We start from the raw sequence: 22,569 nt of genomic DNA on the forward strand, positions 1-22,569 counted from the left end.
GAAAACCTGTTTATTACCTTTGTACAGTAAAAATAAAGAACCTGTTTAATACTTTTAATATGCGTGTGTTTGTGTGCACACATACATATGTTTGTGATATATAGAATATATGTCACATATAGATTTAAGTTATAATTTCTCAAAGTAAAACTGGTAACATCTTATGGAATTCATAGAATACAGAGGAATAAAAGAGCACAAGGGGTGGGAGAAAAATAAATGGAATTATACAATCGTGACTTTTTTACATTTTGTAAAGAGTTTAACAATTGGAAATTGGACGATGAGAAAGATATGTACTGTAATTTCTAGCAACCTCTAAAAATGTATATTTAAAAAGTTAATAGAGTTAATTACTTGATCATTCAAAATAAGTCAGGGAATAGGAAAGAAAAACATATACCAAGATAAAAGACTTAAACAGTCATGATCTAAATGTATGCCTCTTATAAGAAGCACGCTTAGAATATAAAGAAACAGAGGACTGAAAATAAAATGTTAAAAAATGACAGACTATCCAACCACTATGAATCGAAAATATAGATGGCTATGTTTATATCAGATGTAACATAATTCCAGACAAATAGTAACACCAGAGATAAAGAGAAATATTTCATGTTAAGAATCAGTCCATCAATAACAAACCTAAATTTATATGCAGCTAACAAAAGAGCTTCAAAACACATAATGCAAAAATTGACAGAAGAGAAAATAATTTTTTAAAGCCCACATTAATAGTGGAAAAACTTAACACACCTCCTCTAATGACTGATAAAATAAGTAGACGAAAAGTTGAAAAAATATAAATTTGAGTAACACTTCCAACCAATTTAACACAATTAACATTTATAGAACACTCCACCGAACAGCTGTAAAATACAAATTCTTGCCAAGAGCACATAAAACATTTACCAAGATAAATTATATTCTTGGACATTAAATAAATCTCTCAAATTGTAATAAGTCATATTCTTTGACAACAATGGTATTAAAATTGAAATAAACTATAATAAGGTAACTTTAAAAATACTTGAAAATTAAACAACATATTTCTAAATAGGTGATGGCCTACAAAAAAAAAAAAACCCATGAAGAAGAATAGAAAATATTTTGGATTGAATGATAATGAAAACACAGCATATCAAATCTGTAGAATGTAGTAAAAAGTAGTCCTTTGAGGGAGATTTATAGCTTTAATTGCTTGTTTAAATAGAAAAAAATAGTTATAAAAGCACAAATCTAGGCTTCTAGCTTTAGAAGCTAGAAAAAGAACAAACTAAAGTAGAAGGGAATCAATTAAAAATTGAATAGAAATTAATGAAATAAAATAAAAACAAAAAATACAGAAAATCAACAATGTGAAAGTTACTTTTCTGAAAAAATTAATAAAACTGATAAGACCCTAGCAAGACCAAGGAAAAAGAGACAAAATATAAATTATCTATATTGGGGACAAAAGAGGTAAAATCTCTCCAGATCATACAGATATTTAAAAGACAAGAAGAAGATATTATAAACAACTTTATGCCAATAAATACGACCACTTAAATAAAATGGACAAATTCTCTGAAATATACATCTTACCACAACTGAGGCAAGAAGAAAAAAAAAAATCTAAATAGCCCAATACCTGTTAAAGAAATGGAATCTATAATAAAAAGTCTTCCCATAAAAACAAAACAAAAAATAAAATACTTCAGGCCAGACATTAACATTTAAGGAAGTAGCGATACCAAACCTTCAGAGATTTTTTTTTTTTTGAGAGAACAGAAGAGGGAACATTTCCCAAATAATTTCCTGAGGCTGTATAAATCTGATATTAAAAATCTAATAGAGATAAGACAAAAAATAATACATATCCATCATGAACATATATACAAAAAATGTGTTAAATTATTAACTGAATGCTACAAACATAAAAAGATCGACACAGCATGACCAAGTAGAGTTTATCCTAGAAACACAAATTGCCCTAAGATTCAAAATTCAATCAAAATAGTCCATTATATCAATGGAATAAGGGGGGAAATTCATATAATTATCTCAATGTACGCAGAAAAAAAATCTGACCACATTTTGCCCCATTTATGATAAAACTCTTCGAAAACTAAGAATAAAAAGGAACTTCCACAATCTGATAGAGGGCATCTATTGAAAATATACAAATATTATATCTAATGCACAAGTATTGAACATCTTCCCCTTAGTATTGGGAACACGGCAAAGATATCCGTTCATCACTTTTATTCACTTCTAATCAACATACAACAGGTACTAGAGGCTCTAGCTAATGCAATATTGCAAGAAAGTGAAATTTAAAGCCAAACAAACACAATAACAAGAAAGAAAATTACTTAAGTACCTTATTTTTAAGATTACAATAAAGCTTTAGAAATTGAGACAGTATACACAAAAACACCTCAAGATAATTACATTACTTGATTTTTAGACCAACTCTGTATAATTAAAACAGTGTGCAATTGGCATGAAGATACACAAAAAGATCAGTGGAAAAGAACAGAGATCCATACATATATGACATTCTCTTTTAACCAGGGTGCAAAGTGAATTAAATGGGGAGGGGGAAAAGTCTTTTCCACAAATAATGCTCTAAGGATCAGATAAATAGATAGAGAAAAATAAACCTTGAGTCTTACCTTGCTCTTTATGTAAAAAATTATTTAGATGGATTATAAGACCTAAATATAAAAGATGGGACCCTATATTTCTAAAAGAAAGCCTAGGATATCTTTATAACATTGAGATAAGCAAAGATTTTTGTTAGATGAACAAAAAGTCACTGATCATAAAAAGGAAAAAAAAATCAAGGAATTAGATTTTATAGATTTCTTTTAAATTTACTAATTGAAAGGTGCCATTTAAAAAAATACATAGGCAGGCTACAAATAGGAAACAAGAAGTTATACCTGAAAAATGACTTATATCCAAAATATATAAACAACTCTTACAGCTCAGTAATAAGAAGACAACAGAATAAAATTAGGCAAAATACCTGAATAGTTACTTGACAAAAGATGATACACTATAGCCAATGAGCACATGAAACAGGATCATCAGTAATCGGGCAAAGACAAATTAACACCATAATAAACTACTGTTCCATACACACCAGAATGGTCAAATACTAAATAGTGTCATACTAATAGCTGACGAGAATGTGGAGCAATAAGAGCTATCATCTATTTATAGCAGGAGCTTAAATGGTACCTTTTTAATGTTTCTTATAAAGTTATATATGCAATCTCACTCCTTGTACTTAGCCGAAGAAAGACTAACCTATTTCCACAAAAAGATTCCTATAGCAATATTCATATCAGCCTTTCTCATATTAGTAAAACACTGGAAACTGCCCCCAAAGTCTGACACCAGGAGAATGGGAGTTTTTTTTTTTTAAATGAAGGATGAAGGTTCTGAAGCTGTACCAGGTATGAATTTTGTAAGCATTATACTGAGAAAAAGAAGCCAGGTACCAAAGAATGCATACAGCATGATTCTATTCCTATGAACTGGGAACAGGTAACACTACTCTGTGTTGGTAGAAATGAGAGAGGGGCTGCATCTTGTGGTGGGGTGGCCATTGACTAGTGACAGAAATAAGGGAATTTTCTATGGTTATAGCTGATTGCTATGTTCTATATCTTGTTTTAGTGGTATAAATACATGTATCCAAATGACAAAACACATTAAGCTGAAAAACTGTCACCAGTGCATTTTATTGTACACAAATTACAACTTGAAAAGTCAACCAAGAAAAACTTAAATTTCTATTTAATGGAGGAGACCATGGACAAAGTTAAAATGGTGACAAAATAGAAGATATCATCGACGTCTAAAAATCTACAAAACAATATTTAGAATATATATAGAACTCCTGAAAATCAAAAAGACAGAAACTCTAAGAGTAATATAGCCAAGGATATGAATGGGCAATTTTTAAAAGAGAAAAACCCATAAGATTCAAATAGATATATAAAAATCCTAAAATTAATTTGTAATCAGAAAAAAAAATCCAAAAATTAAAATAGTACAATATTATTTTATGGCTTCTTATTTATTAAAAATTAGAAAACCGGATATTTCCAAGGGTTGCTGAGAATATGGGAACCCTCTTGCCTTGCAAAAGACAGTGCAGGTAATACAGCCATGATATAGAGCAATCTGTAACACGTCGTCAAATCCTTCTGTATATGTCTCTCAAAGAAGCTCTTAGACAGGTCCCTCTAGAGAGACATATGAGGATATTCATTGTAGTAACACTTGTGTTGGTGGGATCTTAAAAATAATCTGTGTGTACATCTTGGAGGAAATAGTTAACTAAAACGTGATGGCTACAAACCATAGAATACGAAGCAGCTATAAGGTACAAGAAATTCAATTTACATGAGCAATGTGGAAAAATCCCAAACACATAGAGTTGATGAAAACGTAAAGATGCATCACACTATCCCAGTATGTAAATTAAATCCAACATTTTAGAAAAATATATATATATAAATATATACAGAAAGATAAGCATTAAGCATATTAGCACATTTCAAATGATGGAGCCCCAGAGGAGTGGACAATGAAAATAAAAATAAAAAAATAAACAGAACGAATAATGGGAGGGGGGGATTCTACTTAGACTCATGACCACAGAATGCCAAAACATGACAGCAGAGTACTAGAATCCACTGAAAGTTGACTTGAAGCAAGTAAAAGCAAAACTTTAGACTAGACATCGAAGAAAAAGGAATAGTAAACAGAAAAATCGATATTATTAAATTGCTCAAAGTACAACACAGAGAGGTAGAGTTGAACACTGTGAAAAAGAAGTTAAAAGAAAAAAAAGAATCCCAAATCATTTTTTAAAATGATTTAAAATCCCAAAGCATTTTTTAAAACAGGAATCCTGAAAGAAGACAATGAGACAGACAATATTTGATGAGATAAAACCTGAAGGAAATTCTAGAATTTATTAAGAACATGAATGTTCAGATTCCAAAAATATTATAAGCCAGACAGAATACATATTTTTTTAAAATTAATGGCTTGAACACATATAAAAACCATAGCCCATCACAGCATCAGAGAAAAATATTAAAGCCTATCAGAGTAAAAAGGAAAGATTACCAATAAAGTGAGGACAAATTCACAGCCAGCTGCTCACCAGCAATAAAATATGTGAGAAATTTATAAAACGGTATCACAAAAATTCTGAAGGAAAGTAAATGCCAATATAGAATTCTATACCTAGCTATATTACCAGCCAACAATGAAGCACAATGAAGGTCTTTTAAGACATAAAAAGAATAAAAGAACTTACTACTCTCAGATCCTTACTGAAGAAACTACTGAAGATTATACTTCGGCAGGAAGAATGGAGCCCGGTAGTGACAGGTGGGCCTTGGGCCAGTGTGCCCAGCATACCCAGCCGTACCCACTCTCACTGGTCAGGCCTCTGTCCTGATTGGTTAGGGTTCATGCCATACTAGATCTTAACTATTCAGACCATCCCATTAGAAGCAATGATAAATGAAGAACTCTCTGAGAACACTGGTAGATCAAAATAAGTATCAATTTTTACAAAGAACTAATAAGGATGTTTAAAAGAAGGTAGATAAAATGACATGGAAAACAGGAGGAAGAGATCAGAATTAAAGAAGTCAAGTTCAGGAGAAAGGTAGATTGTTTCCTTTGAGCTTTGTAAGTGAAGTATAATGTCAAGGACATTAAGTTAACAAGTAATAGAAATAGAATTTGTAAATTCCACACCAGTAGAAGAAATAAGGAAAAGTCTGGCAATCTAACGGGCCTCAGGAAAGTTCTGTAGAGTAGAAGGAGAATCAATGTCAAAGTGTGATAAATGGAAAATACCAATCATATCAGGAATCCAAGGAAATATAAAAATGTGCATAAATGACCTAAGAACAAACTATAATGTATTTAAAAATACATCTTGGGGAGCATAGCTGCAGTGTTCATTAGAGAAATTTATAGCTTTAAATGTACTTTTTTTCAAGAGAGAGAAAGATTGGAAACAAATTGGCTACATATTCAATTTTATAAGCTTAGAAGAATGAAGTAACTCAAAAAAATTTAGAAGGAAGATATAAAATGCAAGACACGAGATTAAAATAACTGTTTGTTTCTAAAAAGAAATGAGTAAGAAAAAATATTTCAACAAGGCACAAATAATAGTAAGGAATGAAGAAGGAAACACAACTGTGGGTAAACCTCGGTAGTCCTGTTAAATCATAAGAGAGTCTTTTAAAGGGAGAAGATGATAGTCCCATCCTCTCTCGCAGACACTAAGGGATTGTCCTGCGGTGGCAGGAAGTCTAGTTTTGTGTTAACACCTGAGACCACCTTCTGTCAGCTACCACCGCCTGAATACTGCTCGGAGTTACAGGGCTTTGTGTCGAGCTCTGAGCCAGGCGTGTCCACATGGCACCTTTTTACATCTTTCCTAACCCGTTTTACAGGTTAGGAAACAGAGGTTCAGAGACGTCCAACAACACAGCCGCATCTGCTCGACTCATTGGCGAGGAAGCCAGTTTTCAAACTTAGGTTTGTCTCATTCTGAAATGCATAATCCTAAAACTGCAGCAACTTTCACAGTTTTTCCCAGGTGTGAGCTGGGATGAGGAGAGACATATAAGGAAATGTCAGGTCAGCACCTAAGTTTTCTTTCATTCTTTCCCAAAAGGACTTTTGAGTTTTTTTCTCCACTGTTAGGTAGGTCTGCGTGGCGCCTGCAGCTCCCAGGGTACACTGGACACGGAGCCCTTACCCAGAAACACATGCAAAGGCATTAAAGTTGGTCATTCTTGGCTTATATTAATTTATTCTTACTCTCTTTTAAAGCTTAACAACATCTTTATATTTGAATTTATTTCTTTTCATTTTTTCTTTAAAAAATATAAATAAGTAACTCAAAAATATTCAGTTCCAGAGTCACATATTATCCTCCAAGGATACTGTACAATGTAATTTATTTGATCTGATTTTTATTTTTAATTCCCTGATCCCATATGCTGGTGCGATTAGCAAATACTAGTGAAATGTATCTGAGTCACAAGGTAATTACTTTAGGTAAATGTCATTCTGTGGATTAGGTTTATAGTCCTAAAGCTCAGCATTTAACAGGACCTGGCTAAGCCCTCTTTGGATTGGCTAGCTAGTCCTGAGAACTGTATATAATAAAACTCCACGTAAAACTCATTCGGAAATCAGTTCTGATGTGTATATCCCAGTAGCTGATTTTATGTCTAAATGCAAATCGTCAAATCAGACATCGGCAAGAAGAGATGCACAATTGTGTTTAAATCATGAGAATACTTATTCCAAAGCCACAAATCTTAAAGTGCCTATAATCAGATATTTACACTGACACTTTCGGCTTGTAGATATTTTATTTCTTTTTAGTGCCTCAACAATACAATGGGCGCCACACCACACACACACACACACACACACACACACACACACACACACGTACATACACATACAAAACACACACACACACAGACATTCTCTCCCTCCCTCTCTCTCTCTCCCTTTCTCTTTCTCTCTCTTATATACACACACAATTCGGCAAAAAGATAATAGTCTCAGCAAGGAGCATGATCAAAACCATTCATAGGTTATACATCATAAACACATTGTAGTAAATATACTACCTGTGTAACAATTCCCAGAAAGTATCTTTTTTTTTTTAATGTACCATTTAGTGTAGATAGCAATACGGAGAAATAGCTATAAACACCCATAAATATTTCAGGGATTTCCAATCACTGTGATTCTGTACATAGCACATGAAGGTAAGATCCGGAGAAAATGAAACCAGTTAAATAACATGCGGCCTTACTCATAAAAACTTACTAAAAGCTGACATGGCATCCTGAACACTGCATAACAGGAAGCAAACCGTCAGTGTTTAGAACAAAGTACTCTAAATTTGGAAGAAAGCGTAAGTGAGCAGAACCTATGTGTACCGTGGGCCAGAACAATAAACACAGGACGACCATCCTTAAGGAAACAGCGGGGCGTACCTCCATACTGACTGCACCCCAATGTCTGCACAATGGAGAAGCAATGCCATATCTGAAACAGACTGTTAAAACCATAACTAGATGAGAGAATTAAATTTACCACAATATTTTAGAAAGCAACTAAACAAGATGAAGGACAACTGGCTATACATATGAACAGCTGAAAAAAGACCACTTAAGAATTCAGAAAAGTACAAGAGGAACCACAAAGGATGTTTACAGAACCAGCACCGTGTTCTCCACAGGCCCATTTTATAAATGGAAAGCCAGAGCGCACGATGGGCCTTGCTGGCGACACAGCGGGCTGCTCGAAGCAGGCGAGCGTGGTGCCAGCCGGACACCTGCTGGTTTCCAGGCAGAGGACTGACTCCGTTAGCAGCTCCAGGATGGATTCGATTTCCACTGATTTCATATTTGGTCATCCAGCTCCCAGGGAACTGCATTTGTGGACACGCCACCTATCGGAACTAAAGGCCGCAAATGAACCCACATGAATTCGCTTCTGGGCATGAATGGTGAAGGGACCGTGAGTGCCACCTCTGCCCTCCTCTCTCTACCCCACCCCTACATCTGCCTCAGCCATCCGCACTGGTCCCTTCCCAGCATCATCCCGACTCTGAGGGTCCTGACCATCCAGGGGCATTGGACAGGAGCAGGGAGAAAAGCATAAAAAAATGAGAACATATTCTGATTTTTTCAATGTGAGTTTCCTTTTGGCTGGACAACCAGCTCTAAAGGAAATTCCTTGAGTCTCCAAAATGCTCAATGAAAGCGACAGAATAATCAGACAGTCTCAGAAGAATGTGACACACCTGCGCTCATGGGCGTGCATAACGAATGGGTTCTGCTACCAGGCCTGGGAGGCAGAACACAGAGTAACCGAGTTGTGTCTCCTCGTGTTACGGGTGATGGAGCTAGACCCTAGAAATGTTGACGGACAGGGTCTTGATCCCCTGACACAGTGTGCTGTTCGTGTAACCCATTAACACGGTCCACGAGGGAGCAAAAGCCTTCTTTTACGTGGAAGAAATTCATCCCACTTGTGAAGGAAATCAACGACTTAAAAATGAAATCCGCAATGTTATGGTGTCATTGTCCCACCTCCATGGCATACTGGAAGGTGTCCACAGGCCCGAGTGGCCTGGAGGTGACATGCCCTCTACAGGAGGGCAATGCTTGGGGTTCATAACAGCACGGCTGGGTCACTGAGTTTGTGGATTCGTGTTCAAAGTGAGTGCTGAGCATCTCGGAATTTACCATTGGGCATCATGCTGAGTTAGTAAAACGGAAAAGAATCAAAAGGAGTAAAATTCAGTGATGACAGAGTTTTTTCTTATGTATTTTGAAGGGCAAGATTACTATGCATTAAGGAATGAGACAAATTGTTGGTGTGGATGGAATAATAACCCAAGAAAACCGAGAGGAAAACCAACTCTATGTCAGTCAGAGAAAGACCTACAAGTCGATGCCTACTGCCCGCATGTGTCCTGGAGAAACCGATGAGAAGCGAAGCTCTGGAAATACCATATTCCTCCCATGACCCTTCCTGCTGGTTCCTTCCCGTGACGTTACATAGGGGATGAGGCCAAGCTCAGCGGAGGCAGCTTCCCAGCCCCAGACGCGAGCTACCTGACAGCAGAGGTGCTTGGGTCAGGCCCGGGGAGACATGAATTGCCACCTGGAGTGGTGAAAATCCATCTTGGAGATTCAAGAGCACAGAAAGGGACAAAGCGATGGGACATATTGGAGTCCATTAGATCCGTGAGGAAATTCTGTTAAATGTTAAAGAAAAATGCTTCAAAGCACCTATATTCAAAATATTATGAGTGTTAATATGGCCACAGGTGGTTTTTTTTTTCCCCAGTGTGTCAATACAATAGCAAGAAACATGATTTCAGAGGGCATTCATTGTGCCCTGTTTAATGCTAAATGGAGAATAACTCTGTGTACCTCTCGTCGGTGGTGACTGATGGAGTGCCAACGTCACGTGTGATCGTCCCATGTCGTGGAGCAGAGCTGGTCAAGGAGCATGACAAAGCTGCACCCTGGGAGGGATCATTCAGAGATGCCAGCCACGTTGACATGAAGGATAGGACGGGTCAGCCCAGCGCTTCTCAAACTTCTGTATGTATAACAACTCCCTGGGGATTTGTTAAATGTGGATTCTGATTTGGGGGTGGGGGATAGGGCGAGGCCCGAGGGTCTGCATTTCTGACCAGCTTCCAGGTGTCACTGACTGCCTCACACACTCTTGAGGGTGGCGAGATGCTTCTGGAGACACAGCAATAGGTACCTGCCCAGAAGGCTGAGGGATGTCGCATAGCTTCGTGCTGGGGACCCAACGCTCCTGGGAATCCACTGACCGCTGCGGAGGACACTTTTCCTCAGCTTGTCTTTAAAGCAAATGTCTGTGCCTGATAAGCCCATATCCCAGTCATGAGACCATAGACTTGAACTACATGGAAAGCTGGACTATAAATGGCGGTAGACATGACATCTGGGGCAGAAACCTCATCACATGGCATTTTAAAAGAAACCCACATTTAAAAGGCACTAATGTTATTAAACAAAAAATTAAAAAGAACAGACGAGTGATTCAAAGGGTCCATTCAAAAACATAATCTTTTCCAAAAATTAAAAAAAAAATTCTTATAAAATTATTTGATAAAACAAACAAACAAACAAACCTAAATAATAACACACCCAAAAAGGAGAATAAGAGCTTTGGGAGCAAATAATAGCAACACCTGTAATAACCTCGTCAATGAAACCAGGATCCACTGGAGAGGATGTGGAACAGGTCACAGATGGGAGTCTTTTAATTGAGAATTTCCTTGAAATCCTCTAATTTTTATCGACACATTTTTCTGACCAGAAAACAAGGGCCATGTCTGAACCTAAAGTACCTACATTTTCATGACAAAATCTGGGCTATCACTCATATAACTATATTTTTTCCCTATAAAAATGCTTACCTACGCACTGATTTTTTAATGAGGCATTCACAAGTATAATTATAGCATGCGTTTATATTGGAACACGTTTTCTGTGTTTATTAAGTTTTCTATGATATTTTATTACCATCAGTTAGTTAATTAAAAAAAAGATGATACAGTTCATAATTGGCTGCATTATTGAAAGAGAGAATGCATGGCCTTTACCACAGACGACCGAAACTTGCTGTCTGCTCTGTCCTTCCCAAATGCTCGTGAGGGCTCTGCATAGCCCTCGCTCTACTTAACACACACCTATTACCTATTACCTATTACTGAACTTTTTTTTTTTAGGCAAGGCAACCCTTGGGTGACCTCACAGATTGCAAGAACCTTGTCAGCTTACAATCCCTTTTATATTTTTTACTCCTACAGCACCTAGTCTTCCTAGGTGGTCTCCCATCCAAGTACTAACCAGACCCGACCTTGCTTAGCTTCCAAGATCAGACGGGATCGGGCTTGTTCAGGGTGGCATGGCCGTAGACTCATTACCGAACTCTTATAAGAATCATCAGCTACATAATAACTGAAAATATTTTCAAAGATGCTGCGACTTAACTTTTAGTCCATTCAAATTAAAATATTCTGCAAAAATCAACATTCTCTGATTGAGAAGCCAGGGTTTTCTTTCCATGCACCGGCAAAGTTTTCGGACTTGAGCTGGAGTTGAAAATTAACATCTATTTGCATTTGGTTCAGGAAATCCTCTATCACCTGCCCATGAAATTCCAGCTGTCTCAGTGAATGCGGGGAAGATCAAAGCCCGCGTCAGCCCTCCTGGGCTGTGATCCTGTCTACAGTCAATCATTTGATCCTCAAGCACAAAGAGCTGCACCTAGTGCAGAGTGGCCTCCCATTTTCCACCTGCTTCCGCTCCGTGGGGTGCAGGCGTTCCAGGTATCATAGGAGTTTGCAAAACTGATACAAGGAGAATCTAAAATGCAGACTCACGCTCAGAATTGGGCGACAGGAAACACTGACAGAGCCCTCCCCTTCTCTTCCCGCCTGGCGAGCGAGAGACACGGTGCAGAGCTGTCAGGCATGGGTTGTCAGCATTCCTGATCGTACGTCAGGTTGATTCCTTGGGACCTTGGCCGGGACCTCCGCCACCCAAAGTCCACGGTCACGTCATCGCATAACCTCACGATGTCATATGCCGTGACATGTTCAGGGCCTGTTATTTTGTGAACATCGCTTGGTTAACATCAACATCGGTCAGAACATCTTTAAGTCAGAGGAATACGCTTGTAATTAACTTCAAATGGAGACCAGGAAGGTAGAAGCTTTTACAAACATCAATGACACCGTAAGTTTCAGCTAGCGGTGGCTGGAAAAAATGTCACTTTTTGAGCAATAGCTTCTACTTGTTGAAATCATGGGACTGTACCTTTATTTTTGTTTTACTAAAGATTTATTTTATTTATTTATTTTATTATTTATTATTATTATTATTTATGCCTACAGCACCTGGTCTTCCTAGGTGGTCTCCCATCCAAGTACCAACCAGGCCCGACACTGCTTAGCTTCTGGGATCAGACATCGGGCTTGTTCAGGGTGGCATGGCCGTAGACCAAGGACTGTGGCTCCACTGGGGCGTGAACCCAGGACCTTCTGCGTGTAAAGCAGACGTGCTCACCGCTACACTATGGAACCACGTCCAAAAAGATTTATTTTAAAAGATTGATAAAAATGGTCAGAAAAGGAACATTGATAATTTTATATATATAATTATAGCCCGATACTCATAAATATTCTCGTCTTTCATTCTCTCAGAACCTAAAGAAAAGAAAAAAACAGGATTTTTTTTTCCTGGATAAACTATTCAATTTATGCTATTCTACACATGAACGAACGTTGAACAAGAAAAACAACTGAATAAGAACAAGCATTCTTTTGACTGAGGGAGAAGAACAACTTTATTCTCGTGAAATCACGTATGTGAGGAAAAAGAAATAAAATCAATGATCGTTTTTCTGCGGTCTTATTTGCAGAGCTGAACTTTTTCCATTTTAATAATTAGGAACTCAAGACTGTATTTTTATGGAAACGAGGAGTTTTGGGCAAGTTACGTCATGTGACATGTCACGTGACACGTCACAGCCTGCCAGTGTAACCCTCTCCACTTGGCATTCTTTGCCCACAGACCATGAAAATAATGATCATTCACAACCAGTTTTCAAACTACCGACAAGTCGCTTTTTCCATGGGAATAATCCATGAAGAAACAGCAATCTACCCTACAGCTTCCACCTCCGAAATTTGATTTCTATACTTTGGCAGCCTATACAGTACAATTAATGTTTTATTCATGCTTCCTGGCCAAAACGAAAAGAAAAGAATATTCAATAACAAATTACCATTCTTTTACGATATAAGGTATCCCCCCCTCAAGGAAAGGAAATAAACGAGCCTGTAATTTTTGAAATCACCTTCAGTACTAAATATGACATTATCAGATATGTGCAGATGACGTACAGAGCTTGCAAGTCAGCACCTGTAAGCATCACAAAACCATCTTATTACTGAACTTCTGAATATAAACTATTTAAAAACAAGAGATAGACTATATTCTTTCACCCTCTGGTGGCTTAAGTCTGGATAATGTAGCCGAAAATTCCGTACAAGGGACCTGGCTCTATTTTTTAAATCTCCCTTATAAATTGGTACCCTCCTTTCCTTCCCCCCATCAGTTTAAGAATGAAAATAAATAAGAATCTAAACAAATAACTCCTCTTTCCCAGAATTGCATGAATGGCAGCCGACAAGCAATTTCTGCCATTTTGCAAGAGACCCCCACATGCTTGCTCGAAGCCCCACTGTGCCCAAGAAATTGATCCTAAATGAGACAGTCTTCATGACCGAGGAAAGACCGAAGCCTGGACTCAAGGGCCTGGACTCAAAGGCCTGGACACACATACTGAGTCCGCAGCTTACTCAGAGGTATATAGACTGTTAATATGATCCGGGCAGTGACACTTTGAAACATGTACGTCTCTAACATCCTCTATTTGCTGCCCGAGCCTCAGGTCCACGTTCGTCACCCAGGTTGGGCACATGAACCACTCAGAGAGTCTCTGTGGGCTCCTGCTCCGTGCCCTGCGACCTGGGATCAAATCTGCTCTCCACCACCTCACCCACTGTGGGAATGCTGGGGAAGCTAACCAAACCCTCAGGTTCAGATTTCTTACATATGTAATGGGGGGGAGGTGACAGTGCCACGTTCACAGTCACCGTGAGGAGTAAATGACGTAACATGTTTAAAAGCATAGTGCTGGGACAGTAACCCACCAGCAGGGGGTATAGCTGGTAATGCAATAATAATATAATATTGAAAAATTAGTCTCAAAGGAAAAAACACGGAAAAGCGAACAGGAGCCTATACCTGGCATCCTCCTTGTTTCCGGTGACTTTTGAACGTGATCTCGATACTCAGAGTCCTGCACAAATTTATCAGCCTCATTTCTCAGATGCAGAAACACCCTAGGGGTCTCCCGTCTCGGCCCCGTCACCCAGTGACCCTGGCGGGGGCCCGCGTTCCTCTCTCTCCTCACCTCTGCTTCTGAGACACGAACTCTAGACAACCTTTCAGAAAGAGGCGGTAATGGCTACACATCAGTCACCCATCATCATTCATCTCATGTAATTTGAGCACTTGCTACATCCAATCATTCTGTTGGGTGCTAGGGTCTCAGCAGTAATGAGCAAAGCAGAGCAGTCCCTGTCCTCAAGGACTTCCCTTCCAGAGAGGACAAGTAAGGAAGCGTCCAGAAATGTGTGTGGCCACAGGTGGGAGCACTCTGCACACAGGTAGATGAGAGGGAGGGGACAGGTGCTGGCAGCCAGGGCAGGGAGACGGGACTCAAGGAGGAGACACGGATGACTGAATGAGAGTCGAATGAAGCGATAGCTTTGCACAGAGTAAAAGTTTGGGGCATTTTCCAGTTCTTCCGATGTCCCCTTTTATGTAAAGTGTTCTGACTTTGCCAGCTCTCTGACGCCATCCTCAGTTTCAGAAGTGTGACATGAGAGACAGATCACATGGGTTCCAATAAGCAGTACAATCATTTGGGGGAAAAGACATGGCCATCTTCCAGGCCAGTGACCCTCTCATTTCAGGTAAGGTGACCATGCCCTAGAGAAGAAGTCCCTGCGCATCTGCCTGGGCTGGGGTTGGGCTGAGAACTCAGGACTTCGGACTTCTGGTTCCTGCCCAACTCATTCACTATTCTACCATCTCCATCTGCGTAGGTGAGACAAGGCGAAGCCTGTGACGTGCAGGTCCCCTCCTCAGCAGGAAACGAGCTGAGAGCCTGATTGCACCAACCGATTTTTCAAACCAGGAAGAAGAACACGACTCTAAAATATTAAAGACAGCAAATGTAGACAGGGGCAGGGTTTTAGCTGATGCAGCTCCTACGCAAAGAAGCTCCCCGCCCCACCCCCCACCCCCCGCCCAGTTCCCCATCCTTACCAACTTTAATAACTGTCAAACTCCCCACCAGGAGACCTGATCAAAGGTGGCGGGGAAGAAATCACAGACCGTTCCTCTGATGAGGAAGCGATTTTGAAGCACAGTAAAAAGTATGTCCTTGGTGACAATGACGAAGCAACAGCCATAACCACCATCGCCCGTGAAGAACTGAGCGACCCCACGCTACCTACACGTACAATACCTGTTGTGTAATGTCGTTTAAAAACCTCCGTACCATTTGGGCCCAGAAATTCAATTTGATTAAAGTTGGCAAGCATCACTTAACCTGTATTCTGTTAGAGTATTATAAACGTCTGACACGCATAGTAGGCCTGCATTGGGGTGTGAAGTCTGCTGTGAGAACTGAAGGTACGCACCGGGGTTAAGGGTCCCGCTGTCATTCTGCTCAGGACGGGTTCGGGAAGGAGCGTGCAGGCCCACGGGGTGTGAACATGCAAAGTCGAGGGGCCTCCCAGAGAAGCGTTCAGAGCTATGGGAGGGACATACTGAATTCTGATTTAATAAGTTCCATTCCAATCCCTCAATCATATGCCAGGTATGTATTGACTATAGCGTGGTCCAGGACATTGGGAGAAAACACCTTGGTTTTATGTGTCCCTTAACAGTTTACCAACCATTTCCTTATCATCGGCTTATTGGATCCTTACAATAAATCTGAGAAGCAGACATCAGCCCCATTTTCAAAGGAGGGCATTGCCTACCACAGAAATGACACGATCTGCCAAGAAAGACACAGCAAGGAAGCGGCAGGCCTCGCTCAGACCTCCCTCTGCCAGGACCCTCCCGCACAGCCCAGTGGCACTCGGAATTGCCACGTGTGCCGCTTTTAAGAAGGTGCACACCTGCCAGGTCTACACCTCCCAATAGAGTTTTAGCTTTAAATATCATTCTTTTCTAAACTGGAGCTTTATATACATAAACGGTGTATTTTTCAGGCAAGCTCTGTGGGCTCTGCGGGCTCAGGAATGCGAACCTGTCCTCCGTACCTGAAAGCCAATAACGTCTTCTGAACCCCTCCTCGTAATTTGTCCTTCATAATAACATAATTTTACCATGAACAACTAGAGTTTCTTCTTTTTTCCTCTTTCAGAATTTGGCATAAACTTCCATCCGGGGTAGTACAGATGCGTGGGTGAACACACGTTAAAGTGACCTCCTTGCTCTTAAAGACCCCCGACTCTGACTGAATAGCATTGACAATAATGACACTGTTATTTTGATATATTTTGGAGAAGGTTATTAAAAATAAACTGAGTTGTTGAAAAGATCAGAACTATACAGATGTACACACCTATACGTGTGTGTATTTATCTATAATTCGAATGGTAGCTAGAAAAACTTTTTGACCCAGAAAAAAGGAACATTTGTTTTGTTAACTTCCATTTCATCCACAGACACTGCACATTTTATAGGTACTTCTTAAATGAAATGGCTTCTTTCTTTGAGAGAAAAGCTTTCAATTTTTGCTTATCAGATCAACTCATGTTTAATTCATTGCCCCTCCTGCCCACTCTTTAAAGAAAGAACCCATCAAAGAAACGAGAAGAAACGAGAAGGGCATCTGCATATTCCGGTTCTGGTTTATAAGGGGACCAGATCCAAACTCTGTTTAATGTTACGCTGGAAGGATGTTCTTACAACACAACGTGCTTAAAAGAAGGAAGGAAGGAAGGAAAGGTGGAAGGAGGCAGGAAGAGATCGCGATATTACGACAGTCGCACTTTAGGCAAAGTGAAATTTACGACAGAGACGAGATGGAGTATCCTGGCATTGATATCATCCCTATCGCTAATGGGATATCTGCTCAGCAAACGGTGGCCTCTTTGTTCTGTGTGTGTGTGTGTGTGCGCGCGTGTGTGTGTCTGTATGTGTGTGTGTCCTTATTCTAATTTCCCAGCTAGCCTCTGATATTTCCCTGCAGCAATCTGCCAATCTTTTCAAAGAATCGGATTTTAGTTATGTTGATTTTTTTTCCTATTGGCTTTCTGCTTTCAATTTAATCGATTTCTGCTCTAATATTTACTATTGTTTTTCTTCTGCTTGTTTGAGGTATATATTGCACTTTTTCTCTATTTTCCTAAGTTGGAAGTTGATTGATTTTAGATAGTCCTTCTTTTCTAATATACATTTGATGCTGTAAGTTTCTGTTGAAGCAATATTTTCAAAGCCTCCCACAAATATTTACAAGTTGTATTTTCTTTTTCATTTATTTCAAAGTGCTTTTAAATTTCCCTTGAGAGTTTTCCTCGATTTTTGTGTTATTTTGAAGTGCTTTTATTCTCCAAATACTGATAGATTTTCTAGCTATTTTTCTGTTATTGAATTAAATTTAATTCCATTGTCTAGTTTAATTCTATTGTAGAGTGAGGCCATTTTGGTATGATTTCTATGATTTTAAATTTGTTGAGGTATTTTACGGCCCAGAATGTAGCCTTGGTAAATATTCCATGCGAGTTTGAAAAGAATGTGCATTCTGCTGTTAAAGTTTTCTATAATTTCAATTAGATTCTATTTTGTGGTACTGTTCAGGTCAGCTATATCTTTACTGATTTTCTGCCTGCTGGCTCTGTTAGTCACTGATAGAACGACGTTGGAGCCTCTATAATAATTAGTCTATTTTTCCTTGGAAATTTTATTTTTTACCATCACTTATTCCTTCTGTTATTCCCATTTTTAGGTAGATCTGAGTTCCAGACTTACGTCATTTTCCCGTTCTCTGAAGAACTTGTGTTAAGATTTCCTACAAGGCAAATCAACCGGTGACAAAGTCCTTCGGTATTTGTTTAAGAAAATATTTATCCTTCACTTTTGAGGAATCATTTCATTAGATATAGAATCTTATGTTAGTTGATTTTTTTTCTTTCAACACATTACATATTTCGCTCCATCCTCTTGCTTGCGTGGTTTGTGGCAAAGGGTTCAATGAAATTCTTATCCTAGTTCCTCTACAGGTAAGGTGTTTTCCGTCTCTGGTTTCTTACAGTATTTTCTCTTATTTTTTGGTTTTTACAGTTTGAATATGACATGCTTAGATGTATAATTGTTGGATATTTCTTTGGTTTCTACAGTTTGAATATGACATGCTTAGATGTATAATTTTTGGATATTTATCCTGCTCGACGTCCTCTGAGCTTCTTGGATCTGTGATTTGGTGTCTGTCATTAATTTTGGAAAATTCCCAGCTATTGCTTCTTCTCCGTTTTCTTTCTTCTCCTTCCGGCATTTGCATGATGCATATGTTATGCCTTTTGTAAGATTCCAACATCGCTTGAATATTCTGTTCCTTTTTTTTTTCTCTTTGCATTGCAGTCCGAGACATTTCTATTGACATATCTTCAAGCTCACTGATTCTGTCTCAGCTGTGAATAGTCTACTAATGTGCCGTCAAAGGTATCCTTCATTCTGTTACCTTATTCTTGATTTCCAGCATTTCCTTCTGATTCTTCCTTAGAGTTCTCTCTCTGTGTTTACATTACTTATTTTTTCTTCCACGTTGCCTGCTTTTTCCATTAGGGTAGTTAGCATACGACTCAGAGTTATTTCAAATTCCAAGTCAGATAATTCCAACATCTGTGTTACCTGAGTCTGGTTCTGACTCTCCCTTGGTCTCGTCATATGTTTTTTCACCTGTTTTCATTTCTTATAATTGTTTTGTTGTTGTCGAAAGACAGTCATGATATATTGAGGAACAGGACCTGAGATAATTAGGCTTCTAGTGTGGTTTTATGGAGTCTGGCACGAAGATGCGCTGTAGCTAATGTTTGATGTAGATATAGATGCCAGAGGCTTCAGTTTCCTCTAGTTTCTTTGTTTTAATTTTTATTTTTCTCTCTTCTGAGATCTTTGTGGAATTCTTTCTTAGAGTCTGTGTCTTGTGGCTCTCTCAGTTGTAACAACACTGTTTATTCTGGAGCCCCATTGACGTGGTGGCAAGGGGTTGAGGAGAGAAAACTTTCTATAATTTTATGAATAAATCTCAGGTTTTAATATCCTTGAGTTCCTCCCTGGGTTGTAACCTTCAGAAGTTGTTTATTCATTTCTTTAGCTTTTTTTCTCCTTTATCTAAGATAGGGAGAAAGCAGGAGGGGGCTACAGTGGGTAATTTGCTCTTTCCCAAGTCACAGAAGGCTCTGGTACAGTAATTTCCCTTGGAATCCAAAACTTTATAATCAAGAATACACTGGGCTTATTTTGAATGTTGGCTTTTCCACTCCCCATGCTCAACAAAAACGGGGCATTTCTCAGATCTCTATGAGAAGATATGATGAGATTCCTGGAGGTAAAACCCAGAAAAATGTGGGACTCCCAGGAAATTTTAACTCTCAGGCCATTCATACTAGGTGGCCAGCAATTTCTCAAACTTATCACTTAAATGTTCCTACCAGTTCTATTCCCAATAGGATGACCTCGGCTGTCATTCTCTGTTTGGGCCTGTCTCTCCAGATTTCACGGTGGTAGTTTGCCCTGCGACCTCAATTCTCCAATGCTTCTAAAAAAAGTCATTGATTTTCAGTTCGTTCAGCTTTTTCTTGTCGTGAGGGGTTGAATAATGACTTCTAAGCTCTATATATGTCAGTGCTAAAACTGAAACTCAGCAAACTTTTTCTATAAAGGGTCAAATAATAAATATTTTTGGCTTTGTGAGATACACAGCCTTTATTGCTGCTACCCAAAACTACAGTTCAAATGTGGAAGCAGCCACAGATAGGATGCAAATGAATGGGCATGGCTGTTACTCAATAAAACTTTATTTACAAAAACAGGTGGTAGACTGAATTTGGCCTCTGGGCCATGGTTTGCAAGCCCCAGTTCTAGACTAAACACTGCAAATCAAAATGCCACCAGGGGCCAAGATGGTTGCAAACATGAGTCAAGATGGATGAGTTTAAAGAACACTCTTTACCTACACATTAAACGTATAGTCTTTACATCTACAAAAAATATACCGTATTTCATTTTTCTTGAATTTCACGCTTCATAGACATGTGATCACAAATCACATAACATTTCTAAATTACCATGAGGAAACAGCTGCACATCGTGTATATAATTGGTGCTGGGTATTTTGTGTCGGTGTGAGGGATCTCGTTCCAGGGGCGGTGGGGACATGATGGGAATAAGAGCCTGCGTTGCTAGACTTATCGTTTTTCAAATGAAGTTCGAAATCTAGATTGTAAGGTGCCTTTGAAAGTTTAAATGTTGGCAATTACTCAAAGTAAACTTTTAAGCATTATACAGGATGACACCATGGAGACGGAACGTAAGTGTCCTGGTTGGCTGAACTTGGGTCTTGGCTGAATTTGTCCTCCAATCTTAGGCAACTCCAAGTTTTACCCAAGGGGACACGAGGAGTAAAGAACTTGCCCAAGGTCCCACAGCCTTGAGATGGCTGAGTGGCAGAGCCACCGACGAGACTTCTTCTCTGGGGTCAGCTCGCAGCTCCCCCACTGCACCTTGCAGCCTCCGTGCAGTTAGAGTCTTTCTGCTCTGCATTTACTCTGGCTGCTGTGCCATTCTCCACCCCGGAAAACATGAATAAGCCCCATGCTTATATTCCTCGGCAGCTTTTTAAAATCAACTAACATCATACTTTCCTCCTTTTTTTTCCAAAGAGCACAATTATATTTTACTTAATCAGCAAAGAACTAATGAAACAATCACAATTATGTCTGAGCTGTGAAATCACAGGAGGATAAATGGTTCTAATCACTTACAGGAAGTCTACGAAGAACATCTTATTCCACAAATGTTTCAACTTATTCAGCTCTAACTTCCCTGTGCGATACAGTCCTGTTTAATTCTGAACTGGTCTAGAAAAATTTTCATCTTTTCAGGGATTTCGGCTCAGTAGAAAGCCATATTAAACCGTTTAGGGGCAAAGTAAAAACAAGCGAATGGTTAGACTAGTCTCCCTGGGCAGGTGTCATTCGCTGTGCGCCATCCCCAGTGGGGTTGGAAGCGGGCGCGAAGGAGGTGGGCCACGGTGGCCTTGTGGAGGCTGACAGAGAGGAAGCAGCAGAGAAAACGGAACTTTCGACTGCGGAGGTGCAGGAGGTCTGGGCTTCGGTCTTTGTTGCCCACACTCAGAATTCTTTGACTCTGACTATCGAAAGAGGGAAACAGCCAACTAAAAGACACCACGAATGCTCAAAAGAGACTGATTATGGAACCCATGCGATTATAATAAACCTGGCCCACATATTTTCATATCGATAGCAGGAAGGAAATTGTTTTAAAAACCCAGTGACATAACATTTTATTTCATCGCTATTATCATGGCATGCCATAAAAGTATATTTTCATGGAGCTAGGTATAAAGTTGATATTTCGAAAATATATTTTCAGCTGGAAAGGACAAAACGTTCTACAACTAAATGTGTTCAATAAAATTAGGGAGAAATAGCTAGATCTTCTCAGCAGAGTAGCAAAAAATGGACCATCCATCATACACCAGGCATCAGCGTATGTCTCATTTCTGAAACTGGTGTTCTAGAGAAAATAAGAGATGTGGCCCCAAAACAAATTGTCTTGTGTCTAAATAGACCTTGAAAATGTGGATTAGGTAAAGTTAAATGGGTAGTTTTACTATTAAATCTCTCAGCACTTTTCCTCTGCATGTGTGCACTGCACACTCAACACAAGATCTCTGCTATGAATTTTCAAACCTATTGACCATCAAAACCAGCATTCGAAGCACAAATTCCAAATTCTTCCAGAGAAGTGTTTAATGGTACTTAATTTGGGACTTATTGATTTATTTTATTTGTTGGCAAATTTAGTAATAATTTCGCATATTAAGAAGTTAAATTTGCAATTTTCTTAAAATATGCAGCACTTTTGGTTATGAGGGTACCCTTTGTTCTCTCCTTCCTTAAATTTAGGTTTTTAGTTCTATGGGCTACCCCTGGTTCACACCCAGTCCAGTTCTCACGTTCTTCCTGTGAAAATATTTTGAATATGATGAATTGCTTCAGATTTCTAAATCGGTGATTTCTTTCCAATCAGGTCTAGAAAGAGCTAAAAGATGCAC

At 39.0% G+C, this 22,569-nt stretch overlaps 1 protein-coding gene and 2 pseudogenes across 1 annotated transcript in view; all 3 read right to left on the minus strand.

Moving 5' to 3' along the window:
* DSCAM (DS cell adhesion molecule) overlaps positions 1 to 22,569 on the minus strand; it is a 590,499-nt gene that overhangs the window by 391,183 nt on the left and 176,747 nt on the right. The window lies entirely within an intron of this gene.
* Positions 11,414 to 11,532, minus strand: LOC120598977 (uncharacterized; annotated as a pseudogene).
* Positions 12,503 to 12,618, minus strand: LOC120599159 (uncharacterized; annotated as a pseudogene).

The sequence above is a fragment of the Pteropus medius genome, unplaced genomic scaffold, assembly GCF_902729225.1.
Source record: "Pteropus medius unplaced genomic scaffold, Ma_sr-lr_union100, whole genome shotgun sequence".
Taxonomy (NCBI): Eukaryota; Metazoa; Chordata; class Mammalia; order Chiroptera; family Pteropodidae; genus Pteropus; species Pteropus medius.